The following is a 19,795-nucleotide window of genomic DNA, read 5'->3' as shown; positions in this document are numbered from 1 at the left end:
TCTAGGGGGCAGTAGGGGGTGTGGCAAGCTCCCCTCTGACCCTGTTACATCTGAGCTGCCTTGGTGGAGGGGCACATTAGGCAGTCGGCTGAGGCTGAGGCCCAGGGGGGCCGGTGTCCAGGTAGGAGCTATCCACTCAAGGATGGTCAGATCACACAGGAGAGTCCTGGTAAGAGGACGGCCCAGAGCTCCGGCCAGATCTGAGACTCACGGATGGAAGGGGCGGCAGCACAGACAGCTGCCTGGAGAGATACAGAGGCACGGGGTGGGTGGGGGAGGAGGTTAAGTGAACACGGTACAGACCCAGGGGAGGGAGCGGCGAGGTCTAAGAGGACCACATTCACGTACCATCACCACCTAGAATTACTGTCGGGAGCTGGGAGGCAAGGGGCCAAGGGCCAGGACAGCGGGACAGCAGAGAAGCAGGGCAGACCAATGAGACGAGCAACAGCGTGGCTTGGGGTCCACGTGCGGACGCCCCAAGGACACTGCTGCCTCCCTCAGCCCAGCTCTCCCCCGAGTAAGTGAGGAGGTGAGAGAAGACGACTGAGCTCAGTGTGAGAAGCCCTCCCGGCCACAGCACTCACTGCTGGGGCTCCAGGTGGGCGGCCCCCAGGCCCATCCCCGCCTCCCATTGACACACAGGGCCTCACCGGAGCTCAGCTCTGTGGAAGCAGGAGTGACCCACTATCCAGCAAGGCAGCTGAGGGCAAAGGGAGCCACCAACTGTCTGCTGAGGATGCCAGCTGCCTGCCTCTCAGCTCCGAAGCAGCGCCAGAGAAGAGACCCACCTTCCGTCCTAAAGCTCTCAGGAGGTGAGAAGCCCCCTTGGGAAGGAGAAGTAACATTCTGCTTCTCCCCACATCTTGTCATGTATTACAAGGTTAAACCAGATCAACTGAGGGTGTGGGTGGTTTACCCTGGATACAAGGAACTGCCATTCCCCCCGTTTCCCACGTCACCAGACACAACATCCTCATGTTCTCGATGCTGCTGTTCAGTTGCTCAGGCATGTCCGACTCTTTGTGACCCCGTGGACTGCAGCACACCAGGCTTCCCTATCCATCACCAACTCCCAGAGCCTGCTCAAACTCATGTCCATCGAGTCAGTGATGCCATCCAACTATCTCATCCTCTGTCATCTCCTTCTCCTCCTGCCCTCAATCTTTCCCAGCATCAGGGTCTATTCCAATGAGTCGGCTCTTCACATCACGTGGCCAAAGTATTGGAACTTCAGCTTCAGTCCTTCCAATGAATATTCAGTGTTGATTTCCTTTATGATTGACTGGTTTGATCTCCCTGCTGTCCAAGGGATTCTCAAGAGTCTTCTCCAGCACCACAGTTCGAAAGCATCAATTCTTTGATGCTAAGCCCTCTTTTTGGTCTAACTCTTACATCCATAAATGACTACTGAAAAAACCACAGCTTTGACTATACAGAAATTTGTCAGCAAAGTAATGTCTCTGCTTTTTAATACATTACCTAGGTTTGTCATAGCTTGTCTTTCAAGGAGCAAGTGTCTTTTAATTTCATGGCTACAGTCACTGTCTGCAGTGATTTTGGAGCCCAAGAAAATAAAGCCCGTCACTGTTTCCATTGTTTCCCCATCTACTTGCCATGAAGTGATGGGGCCGGATGCCACAACTTGTTCTGTGGAGGCCAAAGATGGTAATTCTTTACCTGACACACACTGACTTGCTTCTCATCTCAAATATGTCACTAACTCAACAACCTCCTACACACACTGCTAAAAACACAGCCTTTCCCAACACCCCTGTGGCCAAGAGTTCAGCAAGAAATGGAATTAACTGGAACTAACCTTCAGTTTCCCTGAAGCAAAAGTTTATTCTAGATGGAGGTACACAACAACAGAAATATGTTAAAATTTCTCAAGAGTCCATTCTTTTTCTTACAAGCCAATGGTCATCTTAGAAATGTCAGGTGGTCAAAGTTTGTAAGTGGCAAAAAAAAAAAAAAAAAACAGATGTGTTCCCCAGAGGAAAGGGGAACATCCAGCCAGTGACTAGAAACTGAGGTTGCAGGGTGTGTGCCCCGTGGGCGCCCTTCTTGCCTCCTGTCCCAGGCAGGGCGGGCGGGACCTCTGCAGCTGCATCCGCTCCATTCATGTGGCAGCTGACAGCTCCCATGAGCCGGCCCCTGCCTGCCTACCTGTCTTCACAGGTGACTGGCCCTCCTCCAGTCACAGTGTCTGGAAAGCACTGAACGTACCAACTCCGATCGCTCAGCCTCTCATCAAGAAAGAAAATGATTTTTCTTTGTTCCTAAAGAGCAGCAGCCGCCTTCCACTCCCTGCCAGGATGACCAAGGAGCCCGAGGGACCTCTGTGTTCCAGCTGACCCCAACACACTCAAGATCCTGCGACATGCATTTCTAAAAGCCTCTCCCTCTCCTGAAGTCTCGGCATTTACTTTCAAAGAACTCTGATGTGTGGGCCAACACTCCCTGGCTGGCTGTATGTTTGAAATAAATACCTCCAAAGAGCTGCCCATTTCCTCAAACCTCACCACACACAAACTCCTTCATTAACACCTGCCGCCCCACCCCCTCTGCTGATGCAAAGTGCTTTCAAATGAACAGACTCCAGTCGGAGGCAGTGCCCGTCCACGGGAGTTCACCCCAGGTCACTAATGACAGCAGATAAGTGGAGGGAAGGTGGCTCCTGGGACAGTGTGACAGGCACCCGAGGTAAGACTACACAAGATCAATTCCCTCGGGCTGCCTCAGCTTTCCTCCTCAACAAGCCAAGAGGCCGCAGCAGAGACACTCCAGTGCCTGTTCTGCAGCTCTGCTGGCACTGCCCAGCACTGGTCCACGCTGACGGCCGCTGGGCAGACAGCAGAAGGCCCTTCCACCATCACCCCCATGCCTTCATTCCTGAAGGTCAAACCCAGGTCGTGCTTCTCCCAGCCTCTCCTGAACCACCCCATGAGCTGTGTACGTCCCAGCAGCCTGGGCAAACCAACAGTCATGATCGCAGGAACCTACAGACCTGGAAACCCAGCCAGAAGGTGCCAGAAATCCGGAGGGTTGAAAAGCCAAGGTGTGGAAGGAAGGAACAAGGAAAGCGAGGAGTCTGAGGAGGGAGGCTGGAGGAGGAGGAAGGGAGGCCCGGTCTCCCGTGGCGGTGCGGTTTCTGCCACTGGCGTTGCCCTACGGGCTCCGACCTCGGCAGCTGACTGCTGACTCAGAAGCACATTCCTTGGCTCTGGAAAGGAAAGTGCTGGAGAGACAGCCCATGAAGAACACGCGGGAACAGAGTCTATGTTTCTATTTATAAGAGCAAGAGGCTGTCACTGACTCATGGCTGGTTTGAGAACACTCAATCTCTGGCTCTTAGAATAGATGGGTGGTTACTTGAGGGGTGGGGGAGATTTATTTTTAAAGATAGAAAAAGGAAAGAGAATCAAAACAACAAAATGACAATTATACTTCAAGGATAAGAAATCAGAGCCAAGTTTGGTTAAATTTCTCCCGAGCCTCTCCACCACTAATACACCAGCATGTGTGCAAAGCTGACTCGTACGAAGGAATCTATGAAACGCTCCCTTCCTAGCGCAGTCAGAGGCGCAGCTTGTCTGAACAGACCTTAGAAGGAAGGCAGACAGGAAGGCTTGTTTTAGAATGTCATTAGGAAGAAACTTACAGAGATTTCTTCGTGTTTGCAGAAACAAGGACCAAGGTGGCCAAATGCCTTGCATTCTTGATCAGTCTCTCTAAAAAGGACCGCCCAGGCCACCACCATCATCTGTGGACAGAGACACTGAATCCCTCGCCTGGGGCAGCTAACTGAATCAGACCATCTGGGAATGAAGCTCCTTGTTACCCCAACTGCTTCCCAGCTCCGGTCCCAAAGCCCTCTCATCCCTCAAGGCCCCGGGATTAGGTTCTCTGGTTCCCAGGAAGCAGCTCACAACACAAGAAGGAAAGCAGACCTTTTCATGATCCTTGTTCCTGCCTTCGCTCCATCCTCTGTTCTCCTCTGCCTTTCCATCCTATTTAGCGTCAGATGAACACTTGGCAGGATGCTAAGGACACAGAAGCCTCCCGATGGCCCTCCCCATTCCCTGGTTCTGCTCTTTAGTCCCGCCCACCGGTCCTAATTCCACACACGTGACTGAGCATTCCCCGACCACCCCCTGGCCCCCGCCGGCTCACAGCAGACTGAGAAACACTCTAGTGTCTGTGGAGTTGACAAGAGCATCTGTCCGGGGTCCCTGCATGGCTGAGGAGGAGGAGAAGTGGATGGAGGTGACAGAGACTTCCATCTAACGTGAGGGCTATCCAAGAGCAGACGGCTGGGCAGGAAGAGCAGCTATGAATGCAGCTCTCTGCTATGGGCCCTCAGACCACTTTATTCTTGGCTGTGAAACAGCCCTCTCTAGAGGGGGCCAGGAATAGCCTGGACCATGACCTCTGGGTTCTCCTCCAAGTCTCCAATTCTGAACAACACTAATCCCCAATACTGTATCTCCTCAAACCCTTTTATTTTACTTTCTTCAATAGCAACCTAATTCTTCAGGAAAAACACCTACACAGTTGACCAGTGAGTCAGAAATGACTTCTGCTCATAGAGAACAGACCTGTGGTTGACAAGGGGGAAGTGGGGAAGGAGAGCGATAGACATGGAATTTGGGGTTGGTAAATGCAAACCATTATACTTACAGCAGATAAACAAGGACCTACTGTACAGTGCAGGGAACTATATACTCAATATCTTGTGATAAACCATAAGGGAAGAGAGAACACAAAAAGAATATATATGTGTACAACTGAGTCACCGTGCTACACAGCACAGATCAGCTATACATCAATCAAAAAATTTCTGTAAATATATATATATATATAGGATCACAAAAATAAAATAATGAAGGATCAAAAAATAAAATAGATATAAAACTGAACTTTAAAAAGAAATGACCCCTGCCCTTTGTCACACCAAGCAAATACTGGAAAGAAAGTCCAAGTCAGAACCAAACACCAGTAAACATAACATCTGATGCCAATGCAAATGATGCAAATGCAGATGCCTGCCCCAAGACAACCCAGAAAAACAAAGAATCAAAAAGAACACTTGCCCTAGTCCCGGGGTCTCAGGAAGTTATCTTCACCTGCAAAGTGCAGGCAATGTTCAATGAATCACAGGGTTTTTTTTGCAAGAATTGAGGTAATGAATGCAAAATGTCAGCAGTGCTGGGTATAAGCCAGACCCACTAAATGACAGAAGTGTTATTATTAAATAGTAGTTGATAATCCCATTCACAAAAGGTTACATTCAGCTGAGTAAGTGGCTACTCACATAACAGAATGAGAGAACTCAAGACAGCTCTGTCTTAAAATAAAGAAGAATGCGGTGAAGCCTCCTCTGTCCCCCACCCCTACCCCAGCCTGTCCCAGACGGTGTGACCAGGGCACTGGGCAGGAAGGGCTGAAGGAGAAGACCCACCAGCAAGATCCTGCCAAACCCCGACATTCACAAGAAGATACAAGGACTGTCGTGAAAGTGGCCAACACTGCGGTATTACTATCGGTCACATCCAGACCACATCTCAGCCTCCACCACAATCTACCACCTGGGTTTTGCAGACAGGAAAGTGCTGCTTAAAGACTCTTAAGAGTCACACAGCAGGAGAGCGGTGCGGCCACGTTCAGGCCCTAGAGCCCAAGGCCACGAAGGAAGAACCACTCGGGAAACAGCTTGAGAAACAGTGCCGTCAGAACGAGGCAAGGCCGCTAGGCACAGAGCCTCCAGAAAGGCAGCTTCGGGTGACATGAGCAAAGAGACACACCAGGATTCTTTTTCTTCTTACACTGTATCACCGCACTGCCTCTTTGAGACGGAGCCCCTCAGTCAATAAAGGCCGGGGTGCTCTGGTGTCACAGGACTCCGAGTTTCTGCTCCCCAGCCGGCATCCTGCAGCGGCACCTCTCAGAGCATCTGTGAGTCACCCAGCACCACTCGACTTGGCGGAGGGACTCAGGGCAGGACAGGAGGGGACCTCAGCCTAGTCACTACCAAGAGTCCAGAGCTGCGGGGCAGAGGCCAAGAGGATCCAAGTGGGCAGGTGAGGGAAGGGCCCCTGGCCGGGAAGAGACGCTCACTGAGGCTGTGGAAAAGCACAGCCTGTGCACCGGCAGGCTCCACTCCTTGGAGCTCAACCCCGTGTACCCAGTTCCAGGCTCAGAGCAGCTGCTCAAGAGGCTCTGCTGATTCGAGGCCCCTGTGGCGGCCCAAAGGGACATGACACCCCGACAAGGATGGCAGCGGGGCTGCAGGGAGACCCCTCCAGGACTCCGCCCCTCAGATGGACGAAGCTCCCAACGCAGCATTAAAGCCAACATTTTTACAACGGCCTACATGGCATCTGGTCCCACGACTTCACGGCAAACAGATGGGGAAACAATGGAAACTGCGACAGACTTTATTTTGGGGGCTCCAAAATCACTGCAAATTGCAGTGTGATTGCAGCCATGAAATTAAAAGACTCTTGGCTCCTTGGAAGAGAAGTTATGACCAACCTAGACAGTATGTTAAAAAGCAGAGACATTACTTTACCAACAAAGGTCCATCTAGTCAAAGCTATGGTTTTTCCAGTAGTCATGTATGGATGTGAGAGTTGGACTATAAACGAAGCTGAGAGCCGAAAAAGTGATGCTTTTGAACTGTGGTGTTAGAGAAGACTCTTTAGAGTCCCTTGGACTGCAAGGAGATCAAACCAGTCCATCCTAAAGGAAATCAGTCCTGAATATTCATTGGAAGGACTGCTGCTGAAGCGGAAGCTCCAATAGTTTGGCCACCTGATGTGAAGAACTGACTCACTGGAAAAGACCAATGCTGGGAAAGATTGAAGGCAGAAGGAGAAGGGGACGACAGAGGATGAGATGGTTGGATGGCACCACTGACTAAATGGACGTGAGTTTGAGCAAGCCCTGGGAGTTGGTGAAGGACAGGGAGGCCTGGTGTGCTGCAGTCCATGGGGTCACAAACAGACAGACACAACTGAGTGACTGAAAAGAAACATAGTAACATAATTAAGATTCTTTTTCATAAAATATTTTCTAAAACAAAAATTTAGCGATTAGATTGACAGTGTCTGACTTAAGACGACTGGGCTCTCACGCCTGCTTCCTGCACTCTCCATCTGCTGCATATCGCAAATCACGCGGCCTCTGGAAAACCCCACCATACAGTTGTGAGCAGACAAGGCCCTCCAGCCTAGCATTACCATGAGAGGAGTTTTCAGCTCACGGACCCCCTGAGAAGGTCCCCGGAGCCCACACCCCTGCCCTCTCGCTTCTCCTCCTGCAGCCCCTCAGCCACACGGGCCCCCTTGCTGCCAGCAAGCCCTCACTGCCCCCCCATCTGAAATACTGCCCCCAGGTCCAGCTGTGCGGGCAGAGCACACTACTGAGCGCCGCTGCGTGCCGAGCACTGTGTCAGGTCCTAGAAACATCGTGGGGACAGGAAAACTTCGCTCCGCCCGGGGAACCCATCCTCTGAAGGGCCGGCACATGTGTGACGCACCTTCACCACCCTTGGCTGTGATTCGGGTGTCGCCTCCTCGGTGTGGCCCTCCCTGACCCGCACCGGCTCATCTTCTTTCCGTTTCCCCCCGAAGCACTCACCGCAATCTGACGTACTGTAAACGCAATTTACTGCCGGTCCTCCTCTTTAGAATGTGAACTCTGTGAGAACAAGGGCTTTTGCCCTTTCCTCCCTGCTGCACCGTTGCACCCAGAACCCATTCCTGACTCAGAGCAGCACACAAGTACCTCTCGGATCAGTGCACGGACGGGTGGCATCAGGGGTTCAGGCAGAATTCTGCTGGGATGTGAGATGAAGAGGAATCAAATGAAAATGTGCTCAGAGCCACCGGGTTGAGAGCAGGAACACGCACGCCTGGGGTCCTACGAGGGGGCCCGGACCTTCTCCAAGGCCACACCTGCTCACACAGGCCCCACCCAGCAGGAGAGGAGCCAAGACCTGGAGGCAGCTTTGTTTTCGAAGCCAAACAGTTTCAGAGTAACTGCCCCCCGCCCCATGAAAGAATCTGGTTCCAGAGAAGAATTTATCAGTGTCAGGAAACGCTACATGGCAGCTCCCAGCCCACCTGCCCCAAAAGATAAAGTGAAGGACCTACAAGCTTTCCAGATCTAAGTTGTGCGTGTGTGTGTGAAACCTGCCTCCGAAATCCTACTTATGCTGCTGTCATAAGCCAGGGTGTCTGCAGCCCTCACTCGGGGCTGACGACAAAGGGGAGCGGCACCGCCCACCAGCTTCTGACAAGGTGCCCAGGAAGGGGGGGTCGACAGACAGCTAGACACCGGACACACCAGCTTCAGGAGTGGGGTGGGAGGCGACTCCTCTGAGCTATAGTGGGAAAACAAGCCGGCAGTGCATACTGATGCGGCCACGCTGAGCCGTGACCTGCAGCCGGGGGCGGGGGTGGTGCCAGCACGGACTCACGCCCCCATCCATGCCCACCTGCCCACTCTTGGCGCCCCCGCCTGCAGGAGCAGAGGCAGCGCCTTCCCCTCTCCGCCTGCACTCACTGTCCTCGTGCCCCACGGGATGTCCCGCCAGTCAGAAGCCCTGTGTTGGCCTCTGAACCTGGCTCCATCTACGATTGAACATGTCCCCCTGTCTGGGCCATCCTTAAGTGTACAGCTCAGGGCATCAAGTCATTCACATCCTCCGGCCCATCCTCCTCACTCCCACCTTCCCGCACCCCCACCCTGTGCACATCTCCAGCTGCGGCCCCTCCCTTCTGCTGTCCTCCTAACTCCCCTCTACCCGCCTGTCCCCACCGCTGGACCCCCTGGCGAGGCCCTGTCACCTTTCCCTGCCTCTCAGTCTGGCTTCTGTCTCCATCACTCCACCAAGGGCGGCGTGAAAGACTGACACTTCAGTCCTTATCTCACTTATTCGCTCTCTGGAGCTCTTCCTGGAAACCCTCCTCTCCCTGGCTCGGCCTCCTGCTCTCAGCCACGAACTGTTCTCACACTGCTCAGCTCCCTCGCACGGCTACGGCTGTTTTGGCTGCCCCCCTGTCTTCACAAACTGGATGACCCCCCTATACCTCTATCTTTGCTGACCTTGCTCCTGACAGCCAAACACTACTGGACATCTTCATGCAGACACTCCATGGGGTCCCAGACCAAGCAGTGCACACGGGACACTCTGTTCTCTTCCCCGGCTCTCTCCCCTACGCACTCAGATGCCACCGCCGTCCACCCACCAACGAAGACTGGGGGTCATTTCAGACCCTGCTCCGTGTCCACCCCCCAATCCAATCACCTAAGAGCAAAGACCTGTTGATTCGAACTCTCTAGGACCTCTAGGCTCCAAAGCATCTCCCTATCTGTATTCTGGTGGAACACCTGTGGTCTCCAGCTTGGACCATTACAACTGCCTCTCAATCTTAAAACTCTCCACAGGAGTGCTGGGTGTACTTTTCAAAGAGAAAACATGATCTCTTCCCTTAAATGTGATCTGCTACACAACCCCCACCCCGCTACCCCCACGGTTTCCAGGAAGTAATCCAAAGCCTCGGCAAGGTTCACGAGGCCCAAAAGGTCTAGCAGCCACCTCGCTTCCTCCCGTCCACACACAGACCGCTGTCCTCAGTCATCCTGGATGCACGCGCGCGGAGCCTCACGTGCAGTCACGCTGTTTGCTGCACGCAGCACGGCCGTCACTCCCTGCCCTCCACCCCCGCGCTCCTGCTCACCTGGGCCGCCCCTCCCTCCTCCACACTCACCACTGCTCTGGGGTAAAGCCCAGTCTGCCTCCCGTCAGCTGAGGGGTGCTAGCTGGCAGGGAGAGGCACTCACTTCTGTATTGCACTCAGCACACGTGGCAATGAGGAGGAGGAGAGAGAGAAATGAGAGGCTCCTGTGGGCCACAGAGTCTACTGTCACAGATTTCAGAGAGGACAAAAAGGACATGTGACAGTCCGTCTGTTACTAGCTTGTTATTGACTTAAGGGGCGGAGAGCAGGACTAGGAAGTAGCCAAAGGGAGTTACCTGAGGCAGCTCTGGACAGTTCTCAATTAAGAAAAGGACTTCCGTTTTCAGTTGACACTTCAGGACCTTATTTACACCTTCTTCAGATACCACAGCGTCCCTGCTCACCAACACTGTGATGTCAAAGCTCCCCAGGGGTTAGATGGTCTACGGAGAAGACTCACCGGCTGCCCATGGGGTTCTTGGAGATGGAAACACGGAAGGAAGGAGGAGATAAAGCAGCTGTTAAGACTGGTTGTAAAACAGGAGTGGGATGACGGAGCTGTTTCAGGAGGCCAGCAGGTAAAGGAGGAAAAAGATCTCTCACACGTCAATGACACACTCTTCACCTCCACCCACACACCAGGCAAACTGACCCGATCTGCCTCCGCTCCGGGCCTCGGGAGAGAGTGCGGCTAGCCGCTCCTCTCAGCTGTCATCTCCAAAGCAGAAATTAACCAAGAGGGCTAATCGTAAACCAGTTCTACAGAATATACTTTCCCTTCCCAATTAGCTTAAGAGGGCATGGGACTGGGATGTCCCTGGTGGCCCAGTGGTTAAGACTTCACCTTCCAATGCAGGGGGTGGGTGCGGGTTCGATCCCTGGTCAGGGAGCGAAGATCCCACATCCCACATGTCTCGTGGGCAAAAAACCAAAACAGTAAACAGAAGCAATATTGTAAGAAATTCAATAAAGACTTTAAAACTGGTCCCACATTAAAAAAAAAAAAAATTCTTTAAAAACGGGGGGATGGGGTAGGGCATGGGGCTTAGGCATAATTCCCCAGCAAAACACAATCTTCCTGGATCAGACACTCCTCAAAGCCAGCCCTCTCACCCTACTGACTCCACTGAGCTCTGACCATCGACAATCACTCCCGCAGCTACAGCCCAACTCCTTCACGAGGGAAAGAGTCCATCTGGTTAGCAAAAAAAGACAGAAAAGGGGGTGGGGGGGAGAGATAACAACAAACTTCATTTCCTTACGCTTAAGGAATATTGTGAACTCAAGCTATACTCTGGCAGGCTCCTGAAAGGGCACAGCCCACAGCTCCTCCTTCCTTACGCCACCCCTGCCCTAGGGATGACCCCCGTCCTGTCTAGGGGGTGGGTGCTGAAGTATAGCCAAGACATGAGTTTCTTTTCTCCCAAAGACCAGTTGCCAAAAACCAACTGCCATGAGACCTTTGGGCTCCAAAATTCCAACTACTCTGGGCTCAAGGCCAACACTTACCAAGGTTTCTCCACAGAGAACTAATTAATCTTCACTCGGTTCAGCACCAACAACGTTAGGCAGCGAGGCCCCCCAGGGCCTGAAGGCTCTGCTCCACATCCGCCCACGTCCTAAACCCCAGCAGCACCCCATGGCCGTGGGGGGATGGCCACCTTCAGCATCCTGCTCCGGTCCAGCAGCAGCAAGCTTCAGGTGACACGCTGTTCCCTGACCACCACTGGATTTTCTGAGACCTCTGCCCAAGTTCTCACAGGCTGAGTCACTGGGACTTGATGTGCTGTATACCAAGTGCTCCCGAGGGGTGGCACTAGGCGTGATCCACTGCCCAACCCTCTCACCCCCTGCGGCTGAGGCGGGCCTGCCTCCAGGAAGCCCTCTCGCCAGCTGGGGGACCTCGGTGCCTCAGCTGAGACAGGACCACTCGATGCCAAGCAGGACCAGGTCATCTGGGAGTATCTCACTCTGAGGTTCTGCCTTTTGGGTACCAACTGCATATTTCACCTTCAGAAATAACACTCCCTGTGGGCAGGGAAAAGGGAATGTATCTGTTCCACTAAATACACATCTGAGGCAGAGACTGGACATCAGACACAAAGACCTTGTTAAAGGGCCTTAACTAAGCAGCCTTCTGTCTCAAAAGACATCTGACCAGAAGCCCCAGAGTCTTCTCATATCATAGCATGTGCAAAGCAGGATGCAATAAATGTCATACGAGGATGACCCCTCTGCAAGAGCAGCCTCTCCTTGTGCTCACTGCCTACCTCCAATGGGGTGATTCAACCCACTTGTTCACACTGAGGCCACGATCCCGGCTTACAGCAAGTGTGTTTTTTAACAACAGGCGCTGACAATACAACAGTGAAGATGGACCAGGTCTCTGCCGTCCTGACGTGTCCGGCTCCTGAAGAGGAAGTTAGTAATAATCAGGTAGTGAACCACGCCTGCTTCGTGTGCTACAGTCCAAATGCACAGAGTGACATTTGTGGTACAGGCAGGGAAATCTGTTTACCTCCTTTTCAGTCAGCTGGGGAATTTGGAAAAGAAGGCAGGAGACAATAAGCTGTGAGAGAATATAGATAGCCACCTCTCCCACTGACCCTTCAAATGGAACCGCTGAGAAACAGTCATACTGCAAGGTTTTAGCTTCACTAAAATTTCTGCTCACCCTGAAATCAAGTGTTAACAGAGCAATAAAATGGCCAAACAGCTAGAGGGGGAAAGTAATGGGATCCACATAAAGGACTAACTGGGTCACAGGCCTCTAGGTTCCTCCCCTTCAGCCCCGCGCAAGAAATAGAAGGGTGAGGCTTGTTCCCGTGGATGCTCCAGCCAGGTCAGGGGCTGGACGCCCTGGCACAGCCACAGCAGAGGAGCCAAGGAGAGCCCAGGCTGTGCCAGCTCCTCACACAGAACCTGCGGGGCTGGGCAGAGAGCCCTAAGCTCTGTGCGGGTCCCCACTGCCCAGGAGAGCGTGCCCAAGCAGGAGTGGTGCAGCGTTCAGGGCTGGACGGAGTGGTTCTCTAAACAACCCTGACGTATAACTTACACACTGTAAGAGTCATCTGCTTTAAGTGTATGATTCAATGGTTTTTTAGTAAATTTACCAAACTGTGCAACCATCGCCACAACAGTTTTAGAAGAACATTTCCATCAATCTTGCGGTGTTTTTAATAACTTCCCAATCTGAAAACAATTCTGTTTCAACAGGTGTGAAGAGACTGGTGAATAGGAACGTAGTACCCACTGCTGTTGCTGCCAATTTGCCCATTCTAGGCAACTCACAAAAGCAGAGTCATGTAACATTTGTCCTTCTGTGTCTGGCTTGTCTCACTTAGCACAATGTTTTCAGCGCTGATTGGCACTGTTTAACATGACTGAAAACATTCCATTGTATGTATATGCTCATCCACTAGTCGGTCACCTGGGTCGTGTCCACTTTCTGTTTAATTGTCAATAATGCTGCTATGGACATGGGTATACGAGTTTGTAGACCCCACCTCAACTCTGTAATCCAATTTATATGTCGTGTTTCTTCCAAAGTGGTCTTTCTAAGCAAATCTCATCATTTCACTGACAGACTGAATTCCTTAGCTGCTAGTAGCACCCTACTCACTCTCTACTCCCAACACACACCTATCTATATCTATCTATCTGCTGCTTCAGGAATCCGCCTCACTCTTCCCTGCGCGGCATGGTTCACGGGCAAGGACACATTTCCCCACCACGCACACACAGTCAACCCCCTCCGGTCGTCTCTGCACAAGGACGACCACAGCTGTGAGGCCACTCATCACCCATCAGGGCTTCGGTTCCATGTCCCGTCTGAGACCCTTTCTGAATACCTTCACTCCTCACTTCTCTGGCCACAGACCTATCCTCTGTTCCCACCAGACTCGGTGCTCCTGGAGGTAGCAAGTTTCTCTCAGGTTTCTATCCTCAGAATTTAGCAGAGTGTCAGAGCCACAACAAACATTCAGATCCCTATGGAATGGATTTTTGGTTTATGAGTATATACTTTGAGTGTTCAAGATAAGTTCCATTTTTTAAAAAGTGGTAGAAATACTTGTGGGTCCAATATTTTATTTTTAAAACCACAAGTGACGTGAGCTGCTAACATTCAAACCTACAACATATTAGTTCCCCAAGAAAGGAGCAACAAATAACCACATTTTTCCCAAAGGCTTCCTTTCTCAAACACGCCTGGCCCCTGATCTGTTTCCAGTTTAAGAAGGAACACACTTCCTTAAAGCCAAAGGGTTACTTGTAACCAAGAAAAGTCTCATATCCGGAATTTTTAAAGGATTTATACAAACTCATAAGAAACCAGCAGATACTCAATGAAAAGTAAGCAAAATACCTGACTAGGTATTTCACAAAGGACATCTAAATTGCTAGAAAGCATCTGAACAGGTACCCAATATTATTAGTCATCAATAAAATGTCAGTCAGAACCAGAGTGAGAAACTGCTGCCCACTAATCAGAATGACCAACAACTAGACACTCAGAATATAAGGTCAACAACCCGCGTGTCAACTTACAACCACTTTGGAAAACTGCTCAGTAATAGTTCCTGAAGTTGAAGAAACTGTACCATAAAACTCAGATAGTATACTCTTGGGAATACTTCTGAAAGAAATCTATGTCTATGTTAACCAAAAAACAAGTACAACAATGTTTACGGCATTACACAGACACACACATTTATTATATATAGCATTATTATAGTTCACAATACTCCAAAATGCAAGTCACCCAAATACAAAATGAGAAATAATCTGCAGCAATGGAATACTACTACGAACTACTGCCTCATGCAGCAACGTGGATGACGAGCACAGATCAACGAAGAGCAAAAGAAGGCAGACGGACACGGCAGAGAACACAGTACAAGTCTTCTCTCCGTAAAGACCAAGGACAAACACGATGCACATCTACGGACGAGGGAGCTCCCTGGCAGTCCACTGGTTAGGACTCTGTGCTCTCACTGCCGAGTGCCCAGGTTCAATCCCTGGTCAGGGAACTAAGATCCCACAAGCCACAGCCAAAAAAAAAAAAAAAAAAACCCAAATCTATGGAGTAGAAGAGGTCCATCAAGAATAATGACTGGGGCTGGTGGGGTGGAGTCGCTGTCAGGGAAGGGGCAAGGGGCGCCCGTGGGACCCTGATCTGGACGGTGTCACGTGGGTGGCCAGGCAGCGCTGTGTCAGTTTGGTTCAGTGGGGAACTACGTTTCCCAGAACCCCCAGAGTTCTGAGTTAGAACTGGTTGGAAACACGACTCATACCAGGTTTGGAGGCCACACCTTTCCGAAGCTCTCAACAGTCGGATGTGCGGATGAACAGAGACGGAGGCGCCGGGGTTCCGGCCCATCCTCGCTCTCCCTCCAGTCCACCCAGCCCTCCCTTCTCGCCGCTGACCCTGCTGCCCGACAGCAGTCCCCACCAGCGCCAGACCCCAGTGAGCCCCACTGCACAGCAGGTCTCCAGGAGCGCTGACCTGTCCACCCACACCGATGCCTCGGGCAGACTGAAGAGGGACTCCCCTGTGACCTCCAACCCCTCATCTGGACCTTCACTGCCTCAACACCTCCCACAGTGGAGAAGGTCTGACTTCTGTAAGAAATCCCTGTCTCCCAAATTTCATACTGCTCGGCTCCCAGCTAAACAACGGACATATGCAGAGGTGTATATATACATACACACCTGTGTGTGTGTGTGTATACACACACATGACTTGTAATACTTAAGATTTGTGCACTTTAAGAACATATGTTATACCACCATTAAACAAAAAAAAAGTCAAGAAACAAACAAAATAAGGACATTTTTGCCCCTGTCCTGAGAGAATAGGACTCTGGGGCCGCCGGCAGCACACGCCACCGGAATCTGCACTGCACCCCTCACACCAGGGAGGGACCTGAAGCAGCACTGCTGGCCAAGGCCGAGGGCAGCCCGCCGGGTACAGCCAGAGCCTAGGGGTGTTTCTGGACACCAACAGGACATGCGCTCCCCGCCTGGCAGCTGCCAACTCCCTGGCACCAAGCTCCACGGTCCAGAGGGGGCTTCCCTTTGGAAGGGGAGACTCACCACAGTCCCTGTACACCCGGGGTCTCAAACGGGTGGGAAGGTGTAGGGATAGAGGGTGCAGAGACAAGGCGGCAGGCCAGCCCGTCCAGAACCACACTCTGGTGCTGCTGCAGTGGTCTGGGATACCACACAAGAATCAGTCCCCAGACTCACTGCTTTCCAGAAGACCCACATGTTTTGCTGGCTTTTACTCCCTCATAGCTCAGTCGGTAAAGAATTTGCCTGCAATGCAGGGGACCCGGGTTCAGTTCCTGGGTCAGGAAGATCCCCTGGAGAAGGAAATGGCAATCCACTCTAGTATTTTTGCCTGGAAAATCCCATGGACAGAGGAGCGTGGCGGGCTACAGTCCATGCAGTCGCAAGAGTTGGACATGACTTAGCAACTAAACCAACCAACCAACCAACTCCATTCAGCAAATTGTTTATTGAATGCATGGTATATATATCAGGCCCGACACTTGGCATTGAAATTATGAAGGTGAATACAAATATGGTGACTGTCCCTGTGGGCTTCTCAGGTGGCTTTTGGGGTTAAGAACACACCTGCCAATGCAGGAGATATAAGAGATGTGGCTTTGATCCCTGGGTGGGGAAGATCCTCTGGAGGAGGACATGGCAACCCACTCTAGTATTCTTGTCTGGAGGATCCCATGGACAGAGGAGCCTTGTGGGCTACAGTCCATCAGGGTTGCAAAGAGAAGGACATGACTGAAGCAACTTACACACACATGCATGGCCTGCCAGGCTGGATGAAGCACAAGCTAGAATCAAGATTGCCAGAAGAACCATCAATAACCTCAGATATGCAGATGACACCAGCCTTATGGCAGAAAGCAAAGAAGAACTAAAGAGCCTCTTGATGAACACGAAAGAGGAGAGTGAAAAAAGTTGGCTTAAAACTCAACATTCAGAAAACTAAGATCATGGCATCTGGTCCCATCACTTCATGGCAAATAGATGGGGAAACAATGGAAACAGTGACAGACTTTTTTGGGGGGGCTCCAAAATCACTGCAGATGGTGACTGCAGCCATGAAATTAAAAGACACTTGCTCCTTGGAAGAAAAGTTATGACCAACCTAGATAGCACATTAAAAATCAGAGACATTACTTTGCCAACAAAGGTCTGTTCAGTCAAAGCTACAGTTTTTCCAGTAGTCAGGTATGGATGTGAGAGTTGGATCATAAAAAAAGCTAAGCGCTGAAGAACTGATGCTTTTGAACTGTGGTGTTGGAGAAGATTCTTGAGAGTCCCTTGGACAGCAAGGAGATCAAACCAGTCAGTCCTAAAGGAAATCAGTCCTGAATTTTCATTGGAAGGACTGATGCTGCAGCTGAAACTCCAATACTTTGGCCAGTGATGGGAAGAGCTGACTCATTGGAAAAGACCCTGATGCTGGGAAAGATTGAAAGTAGGAGGCGAAGGGGACGACAGAGGATGAGATGGTTGGATGGCATCACCAACTCGATGGACATGAGTTTGAGCAAGCTCTGGGAGTTGGTGATGGACAGGGACGCCTGGCATGCTGCAGTCCATGGGGTCACAAAGAGTCGGACACGACTGAGTGACTGAACTGAACTGAACTAATGCACGCCTGCCCTTGCCTGCTGGAGGATACAGACAATAAACAAGTAAGAGAGCAAGACATACAGCTGACACCTTCATAGTGCAGGTCTACTTACACTGCGTGGTAACTGCATGGAACTGCGTGGGTCCACTCACATGCAATGTTTGAGAACAGTAAATACCACAGAGCTACAGAGCCTGTGGTTGGTCAAACCCACAGATAATGGGACTTCCCTAGCAGTTCAGTGATTAAGGCACTGTGCGTTCACTCCAGGGGGTGGGGGTTTGAGCCCTGGTTGGGGAACTAAGACCCCACATGCTGCAGGCATGCATGCGAAGTCGCTTCAGTCGTGTCCAACTCTTTGCAACCCTGTGGACTGTAGCCTGCCAGGCTCCTCTGTTCATGGGATTCTCCAGGCCAGAATACTGGAGTGGGTTGCCATGCCCTCCCCCAGAGGATCTTCCCCACTCAGGGATCAAACCCACATCTCTTACATCTCCTGCACTGGCAGGCGGGTTCTTTACCACTTGGGCACCTGGGAAGCCCCATATGCTGCATGGCACAGCAAGAGAAAAACAAAACAAAACAGCAAGAACCTGCAGACACAGAGGAATCACAGATTGGAGAGCCAAATATAAATTATATACAGATTAACCCCCGCATTGTTCAAGGGTCAATGATAATTACAAAATATGACTGCCAGGAAGGAAATGCACAGGTTATGTGGCTAACAGGAAGGGACCTGAGACAGGGTGGTCATGGGAGCTTCTCTGAGCAAGTGACTCACAGCAGAGTCGACAGGACAAGGGAGGGCAGCTCTGGCTCCAGCTCGGGGCCCCCCACACCACTACAAGCTCCTCTCTGGAGCTCTTAACACAGCCGTCCTCCAGAGTGGACAATGTCCGTCCCAGACTCTCTCCACTTCACACTTCACAAGGCATTTCCATACAAGTCATCTATTTCTTTCTCACACAAGTCTGAGCTCCTGTCACCACCTGTCCGGGGTCACATATGAGCTATCAGGGGCGCCGTGACTGATTTCCCTCCATTGCCTCCCTTCCACTTCCTTTCACCATCACTTTTAAGTTAGGAACTCTTTGACTACAGGCCCTTCCAAGGACCCATCAATCTGCTAAGGATATTATTTTAAGTGGGAAAATGCCAAGTCTAGCTTTCCCACATCTACTTCAGTCCCACACTTATTGTAAAAAGACAAGTTCAGTCCAAAGCAGGGCGGGGGGCGGGGGGGGGGGTGGTGTGGGGAAAGGATGCCTATTGTCAAGAGGTAGATGCACCACAGGGACATCTACGCAGTGCCCGCAGGTTTAATTACACTCCAAGAGCCGGTTTACATGATCATCCCCAGATCCGTGAGTCCCTAGGGGCCAGGACCACGCCAGATCTCATTCCCAGCACTGTAAGTGGTCAAGACATCAAGGAACCCAACAAGCCACTTAAAAAAAAACACTATTCTCTTTTCCCTCTTGTGAACAGTTATAGCAACTAGATTTCAAACTAAATGCAAGACTCTACAATTACTCCCTGTTTTGGAAGAAGGAGGTTTGAGAGACTTTTTGGCCATCTCTTATTGACTGTAATAACTATTACCATTCATTGAACTTCCCTATGTGCCAGCCATGGTACCGGCACATCACAACGATCTTTACACTTGGTCCTCACACAGTTCCACAAAGAACTCTTATGATCTCACTGTGTAGATGAGAAAACTCAGCCTCAGACAGTAAGGAAGTTGCCAGCTGGGAAGCTGAAAATGACTACATCTAAATACAGGAGTGCCTCACTCTAAAGCCCAAATTACCCCACCTCTTCCCAAAGGACTCTAATGTGTCTACAGGAGACCAGACACCCGATGGGAAAGGCCAGCATTCTGAGCCTTGGATGCTCCGTATCTGACTTATCACTAACACACCACCAAGATTAGCAGGCTCAGCTCTACACCAGCAGCCCCGCGCACTTCTGAGGAACAGACCTGGGACCGAGCAGGGCTCCTTTACGACGCTGCCCTTGCCAGCATTAAACCCGGCAGATAATTGTGCTGAACTCTGGTGCCAAGTACAATTTTGCACAGAAGATCTGGGTGTCAAGAGGTTCGAGTTCCTTGGCCTAAGACAATGCTCTGATTACCAGGTCTGAAAGACCTGAGTCAAAGCTGAGCAGAGGGTGGGCCCACTTCTCACTTGTAAGGTAAGTGGACCGTTTTCCCCACCAGTGCCGCGGCTGTGGATGGGCAACCAGTAACACAAGACAAAGACACATCCACACAGGCACTGGAGCCCAGACTCTGAATGGAGGCTACTTCCTGCCCTAGCCCTGGGCACCACGCACGGCAGTGCTAGCTCCCGGTGAAGGGGAGGGCTGCACC

At 51.3% G+C, this 19,795-nt stretch overlaps 1 protein-coding gene across 18 annotated transcripts in view; it reads right to left on the bottom strand.

Annotated features, from left to right (window-relative positions):
* MICAL3 (microtubule associated monooxygenase, calponin and LIM domain containing 3) overlaps positions 1-19,795 on the bottom strand; it is a 142,190-nt gene that overhangs the window by 76,993 nt on the left and 45,402 nt on the right. The window contains exon 1 of one of the 18 annotated variants that reach the window (XM_043439752.1): positions 7,645-7,843. The exons of 15 other annotated variants lie outside the window; for them this stretch is intronic. The gene's annotated coding sequence lies outside the window, so the exon portion shown is untranslated. Of the gene's footprint in view, positions 1-3,010; positions 3,481-3,953; positions 4,065-7,644; positions 7,844-19,795 lie in introns of those variants that run through there. 2 more of the 18 variants (XM_043439755.1, XM_043439753.1) reach the window with 2 other exon arrangements.

The sequence above is a fragment of the Cervus canadensis genome, chromosome 21 (genome assembly GCF_019320065.1).
Source record: "Cervus canadensis isolate Bull #8, Minnesota chromosome 21, ASM1932006v1, whole genome shotgun sequence".
Taxonomy (NCBI): Eukaryota; Metazoa; Chordata; class Mammalia; order Artiodactyla; family Cervidae; genus Cervus; species Cervus canadensis.
The sequence above is the reverse complement of the archived record's forward strand: the minus strand, read 5'-3'. Positions and strand labels throughout refer to the sequence as shown.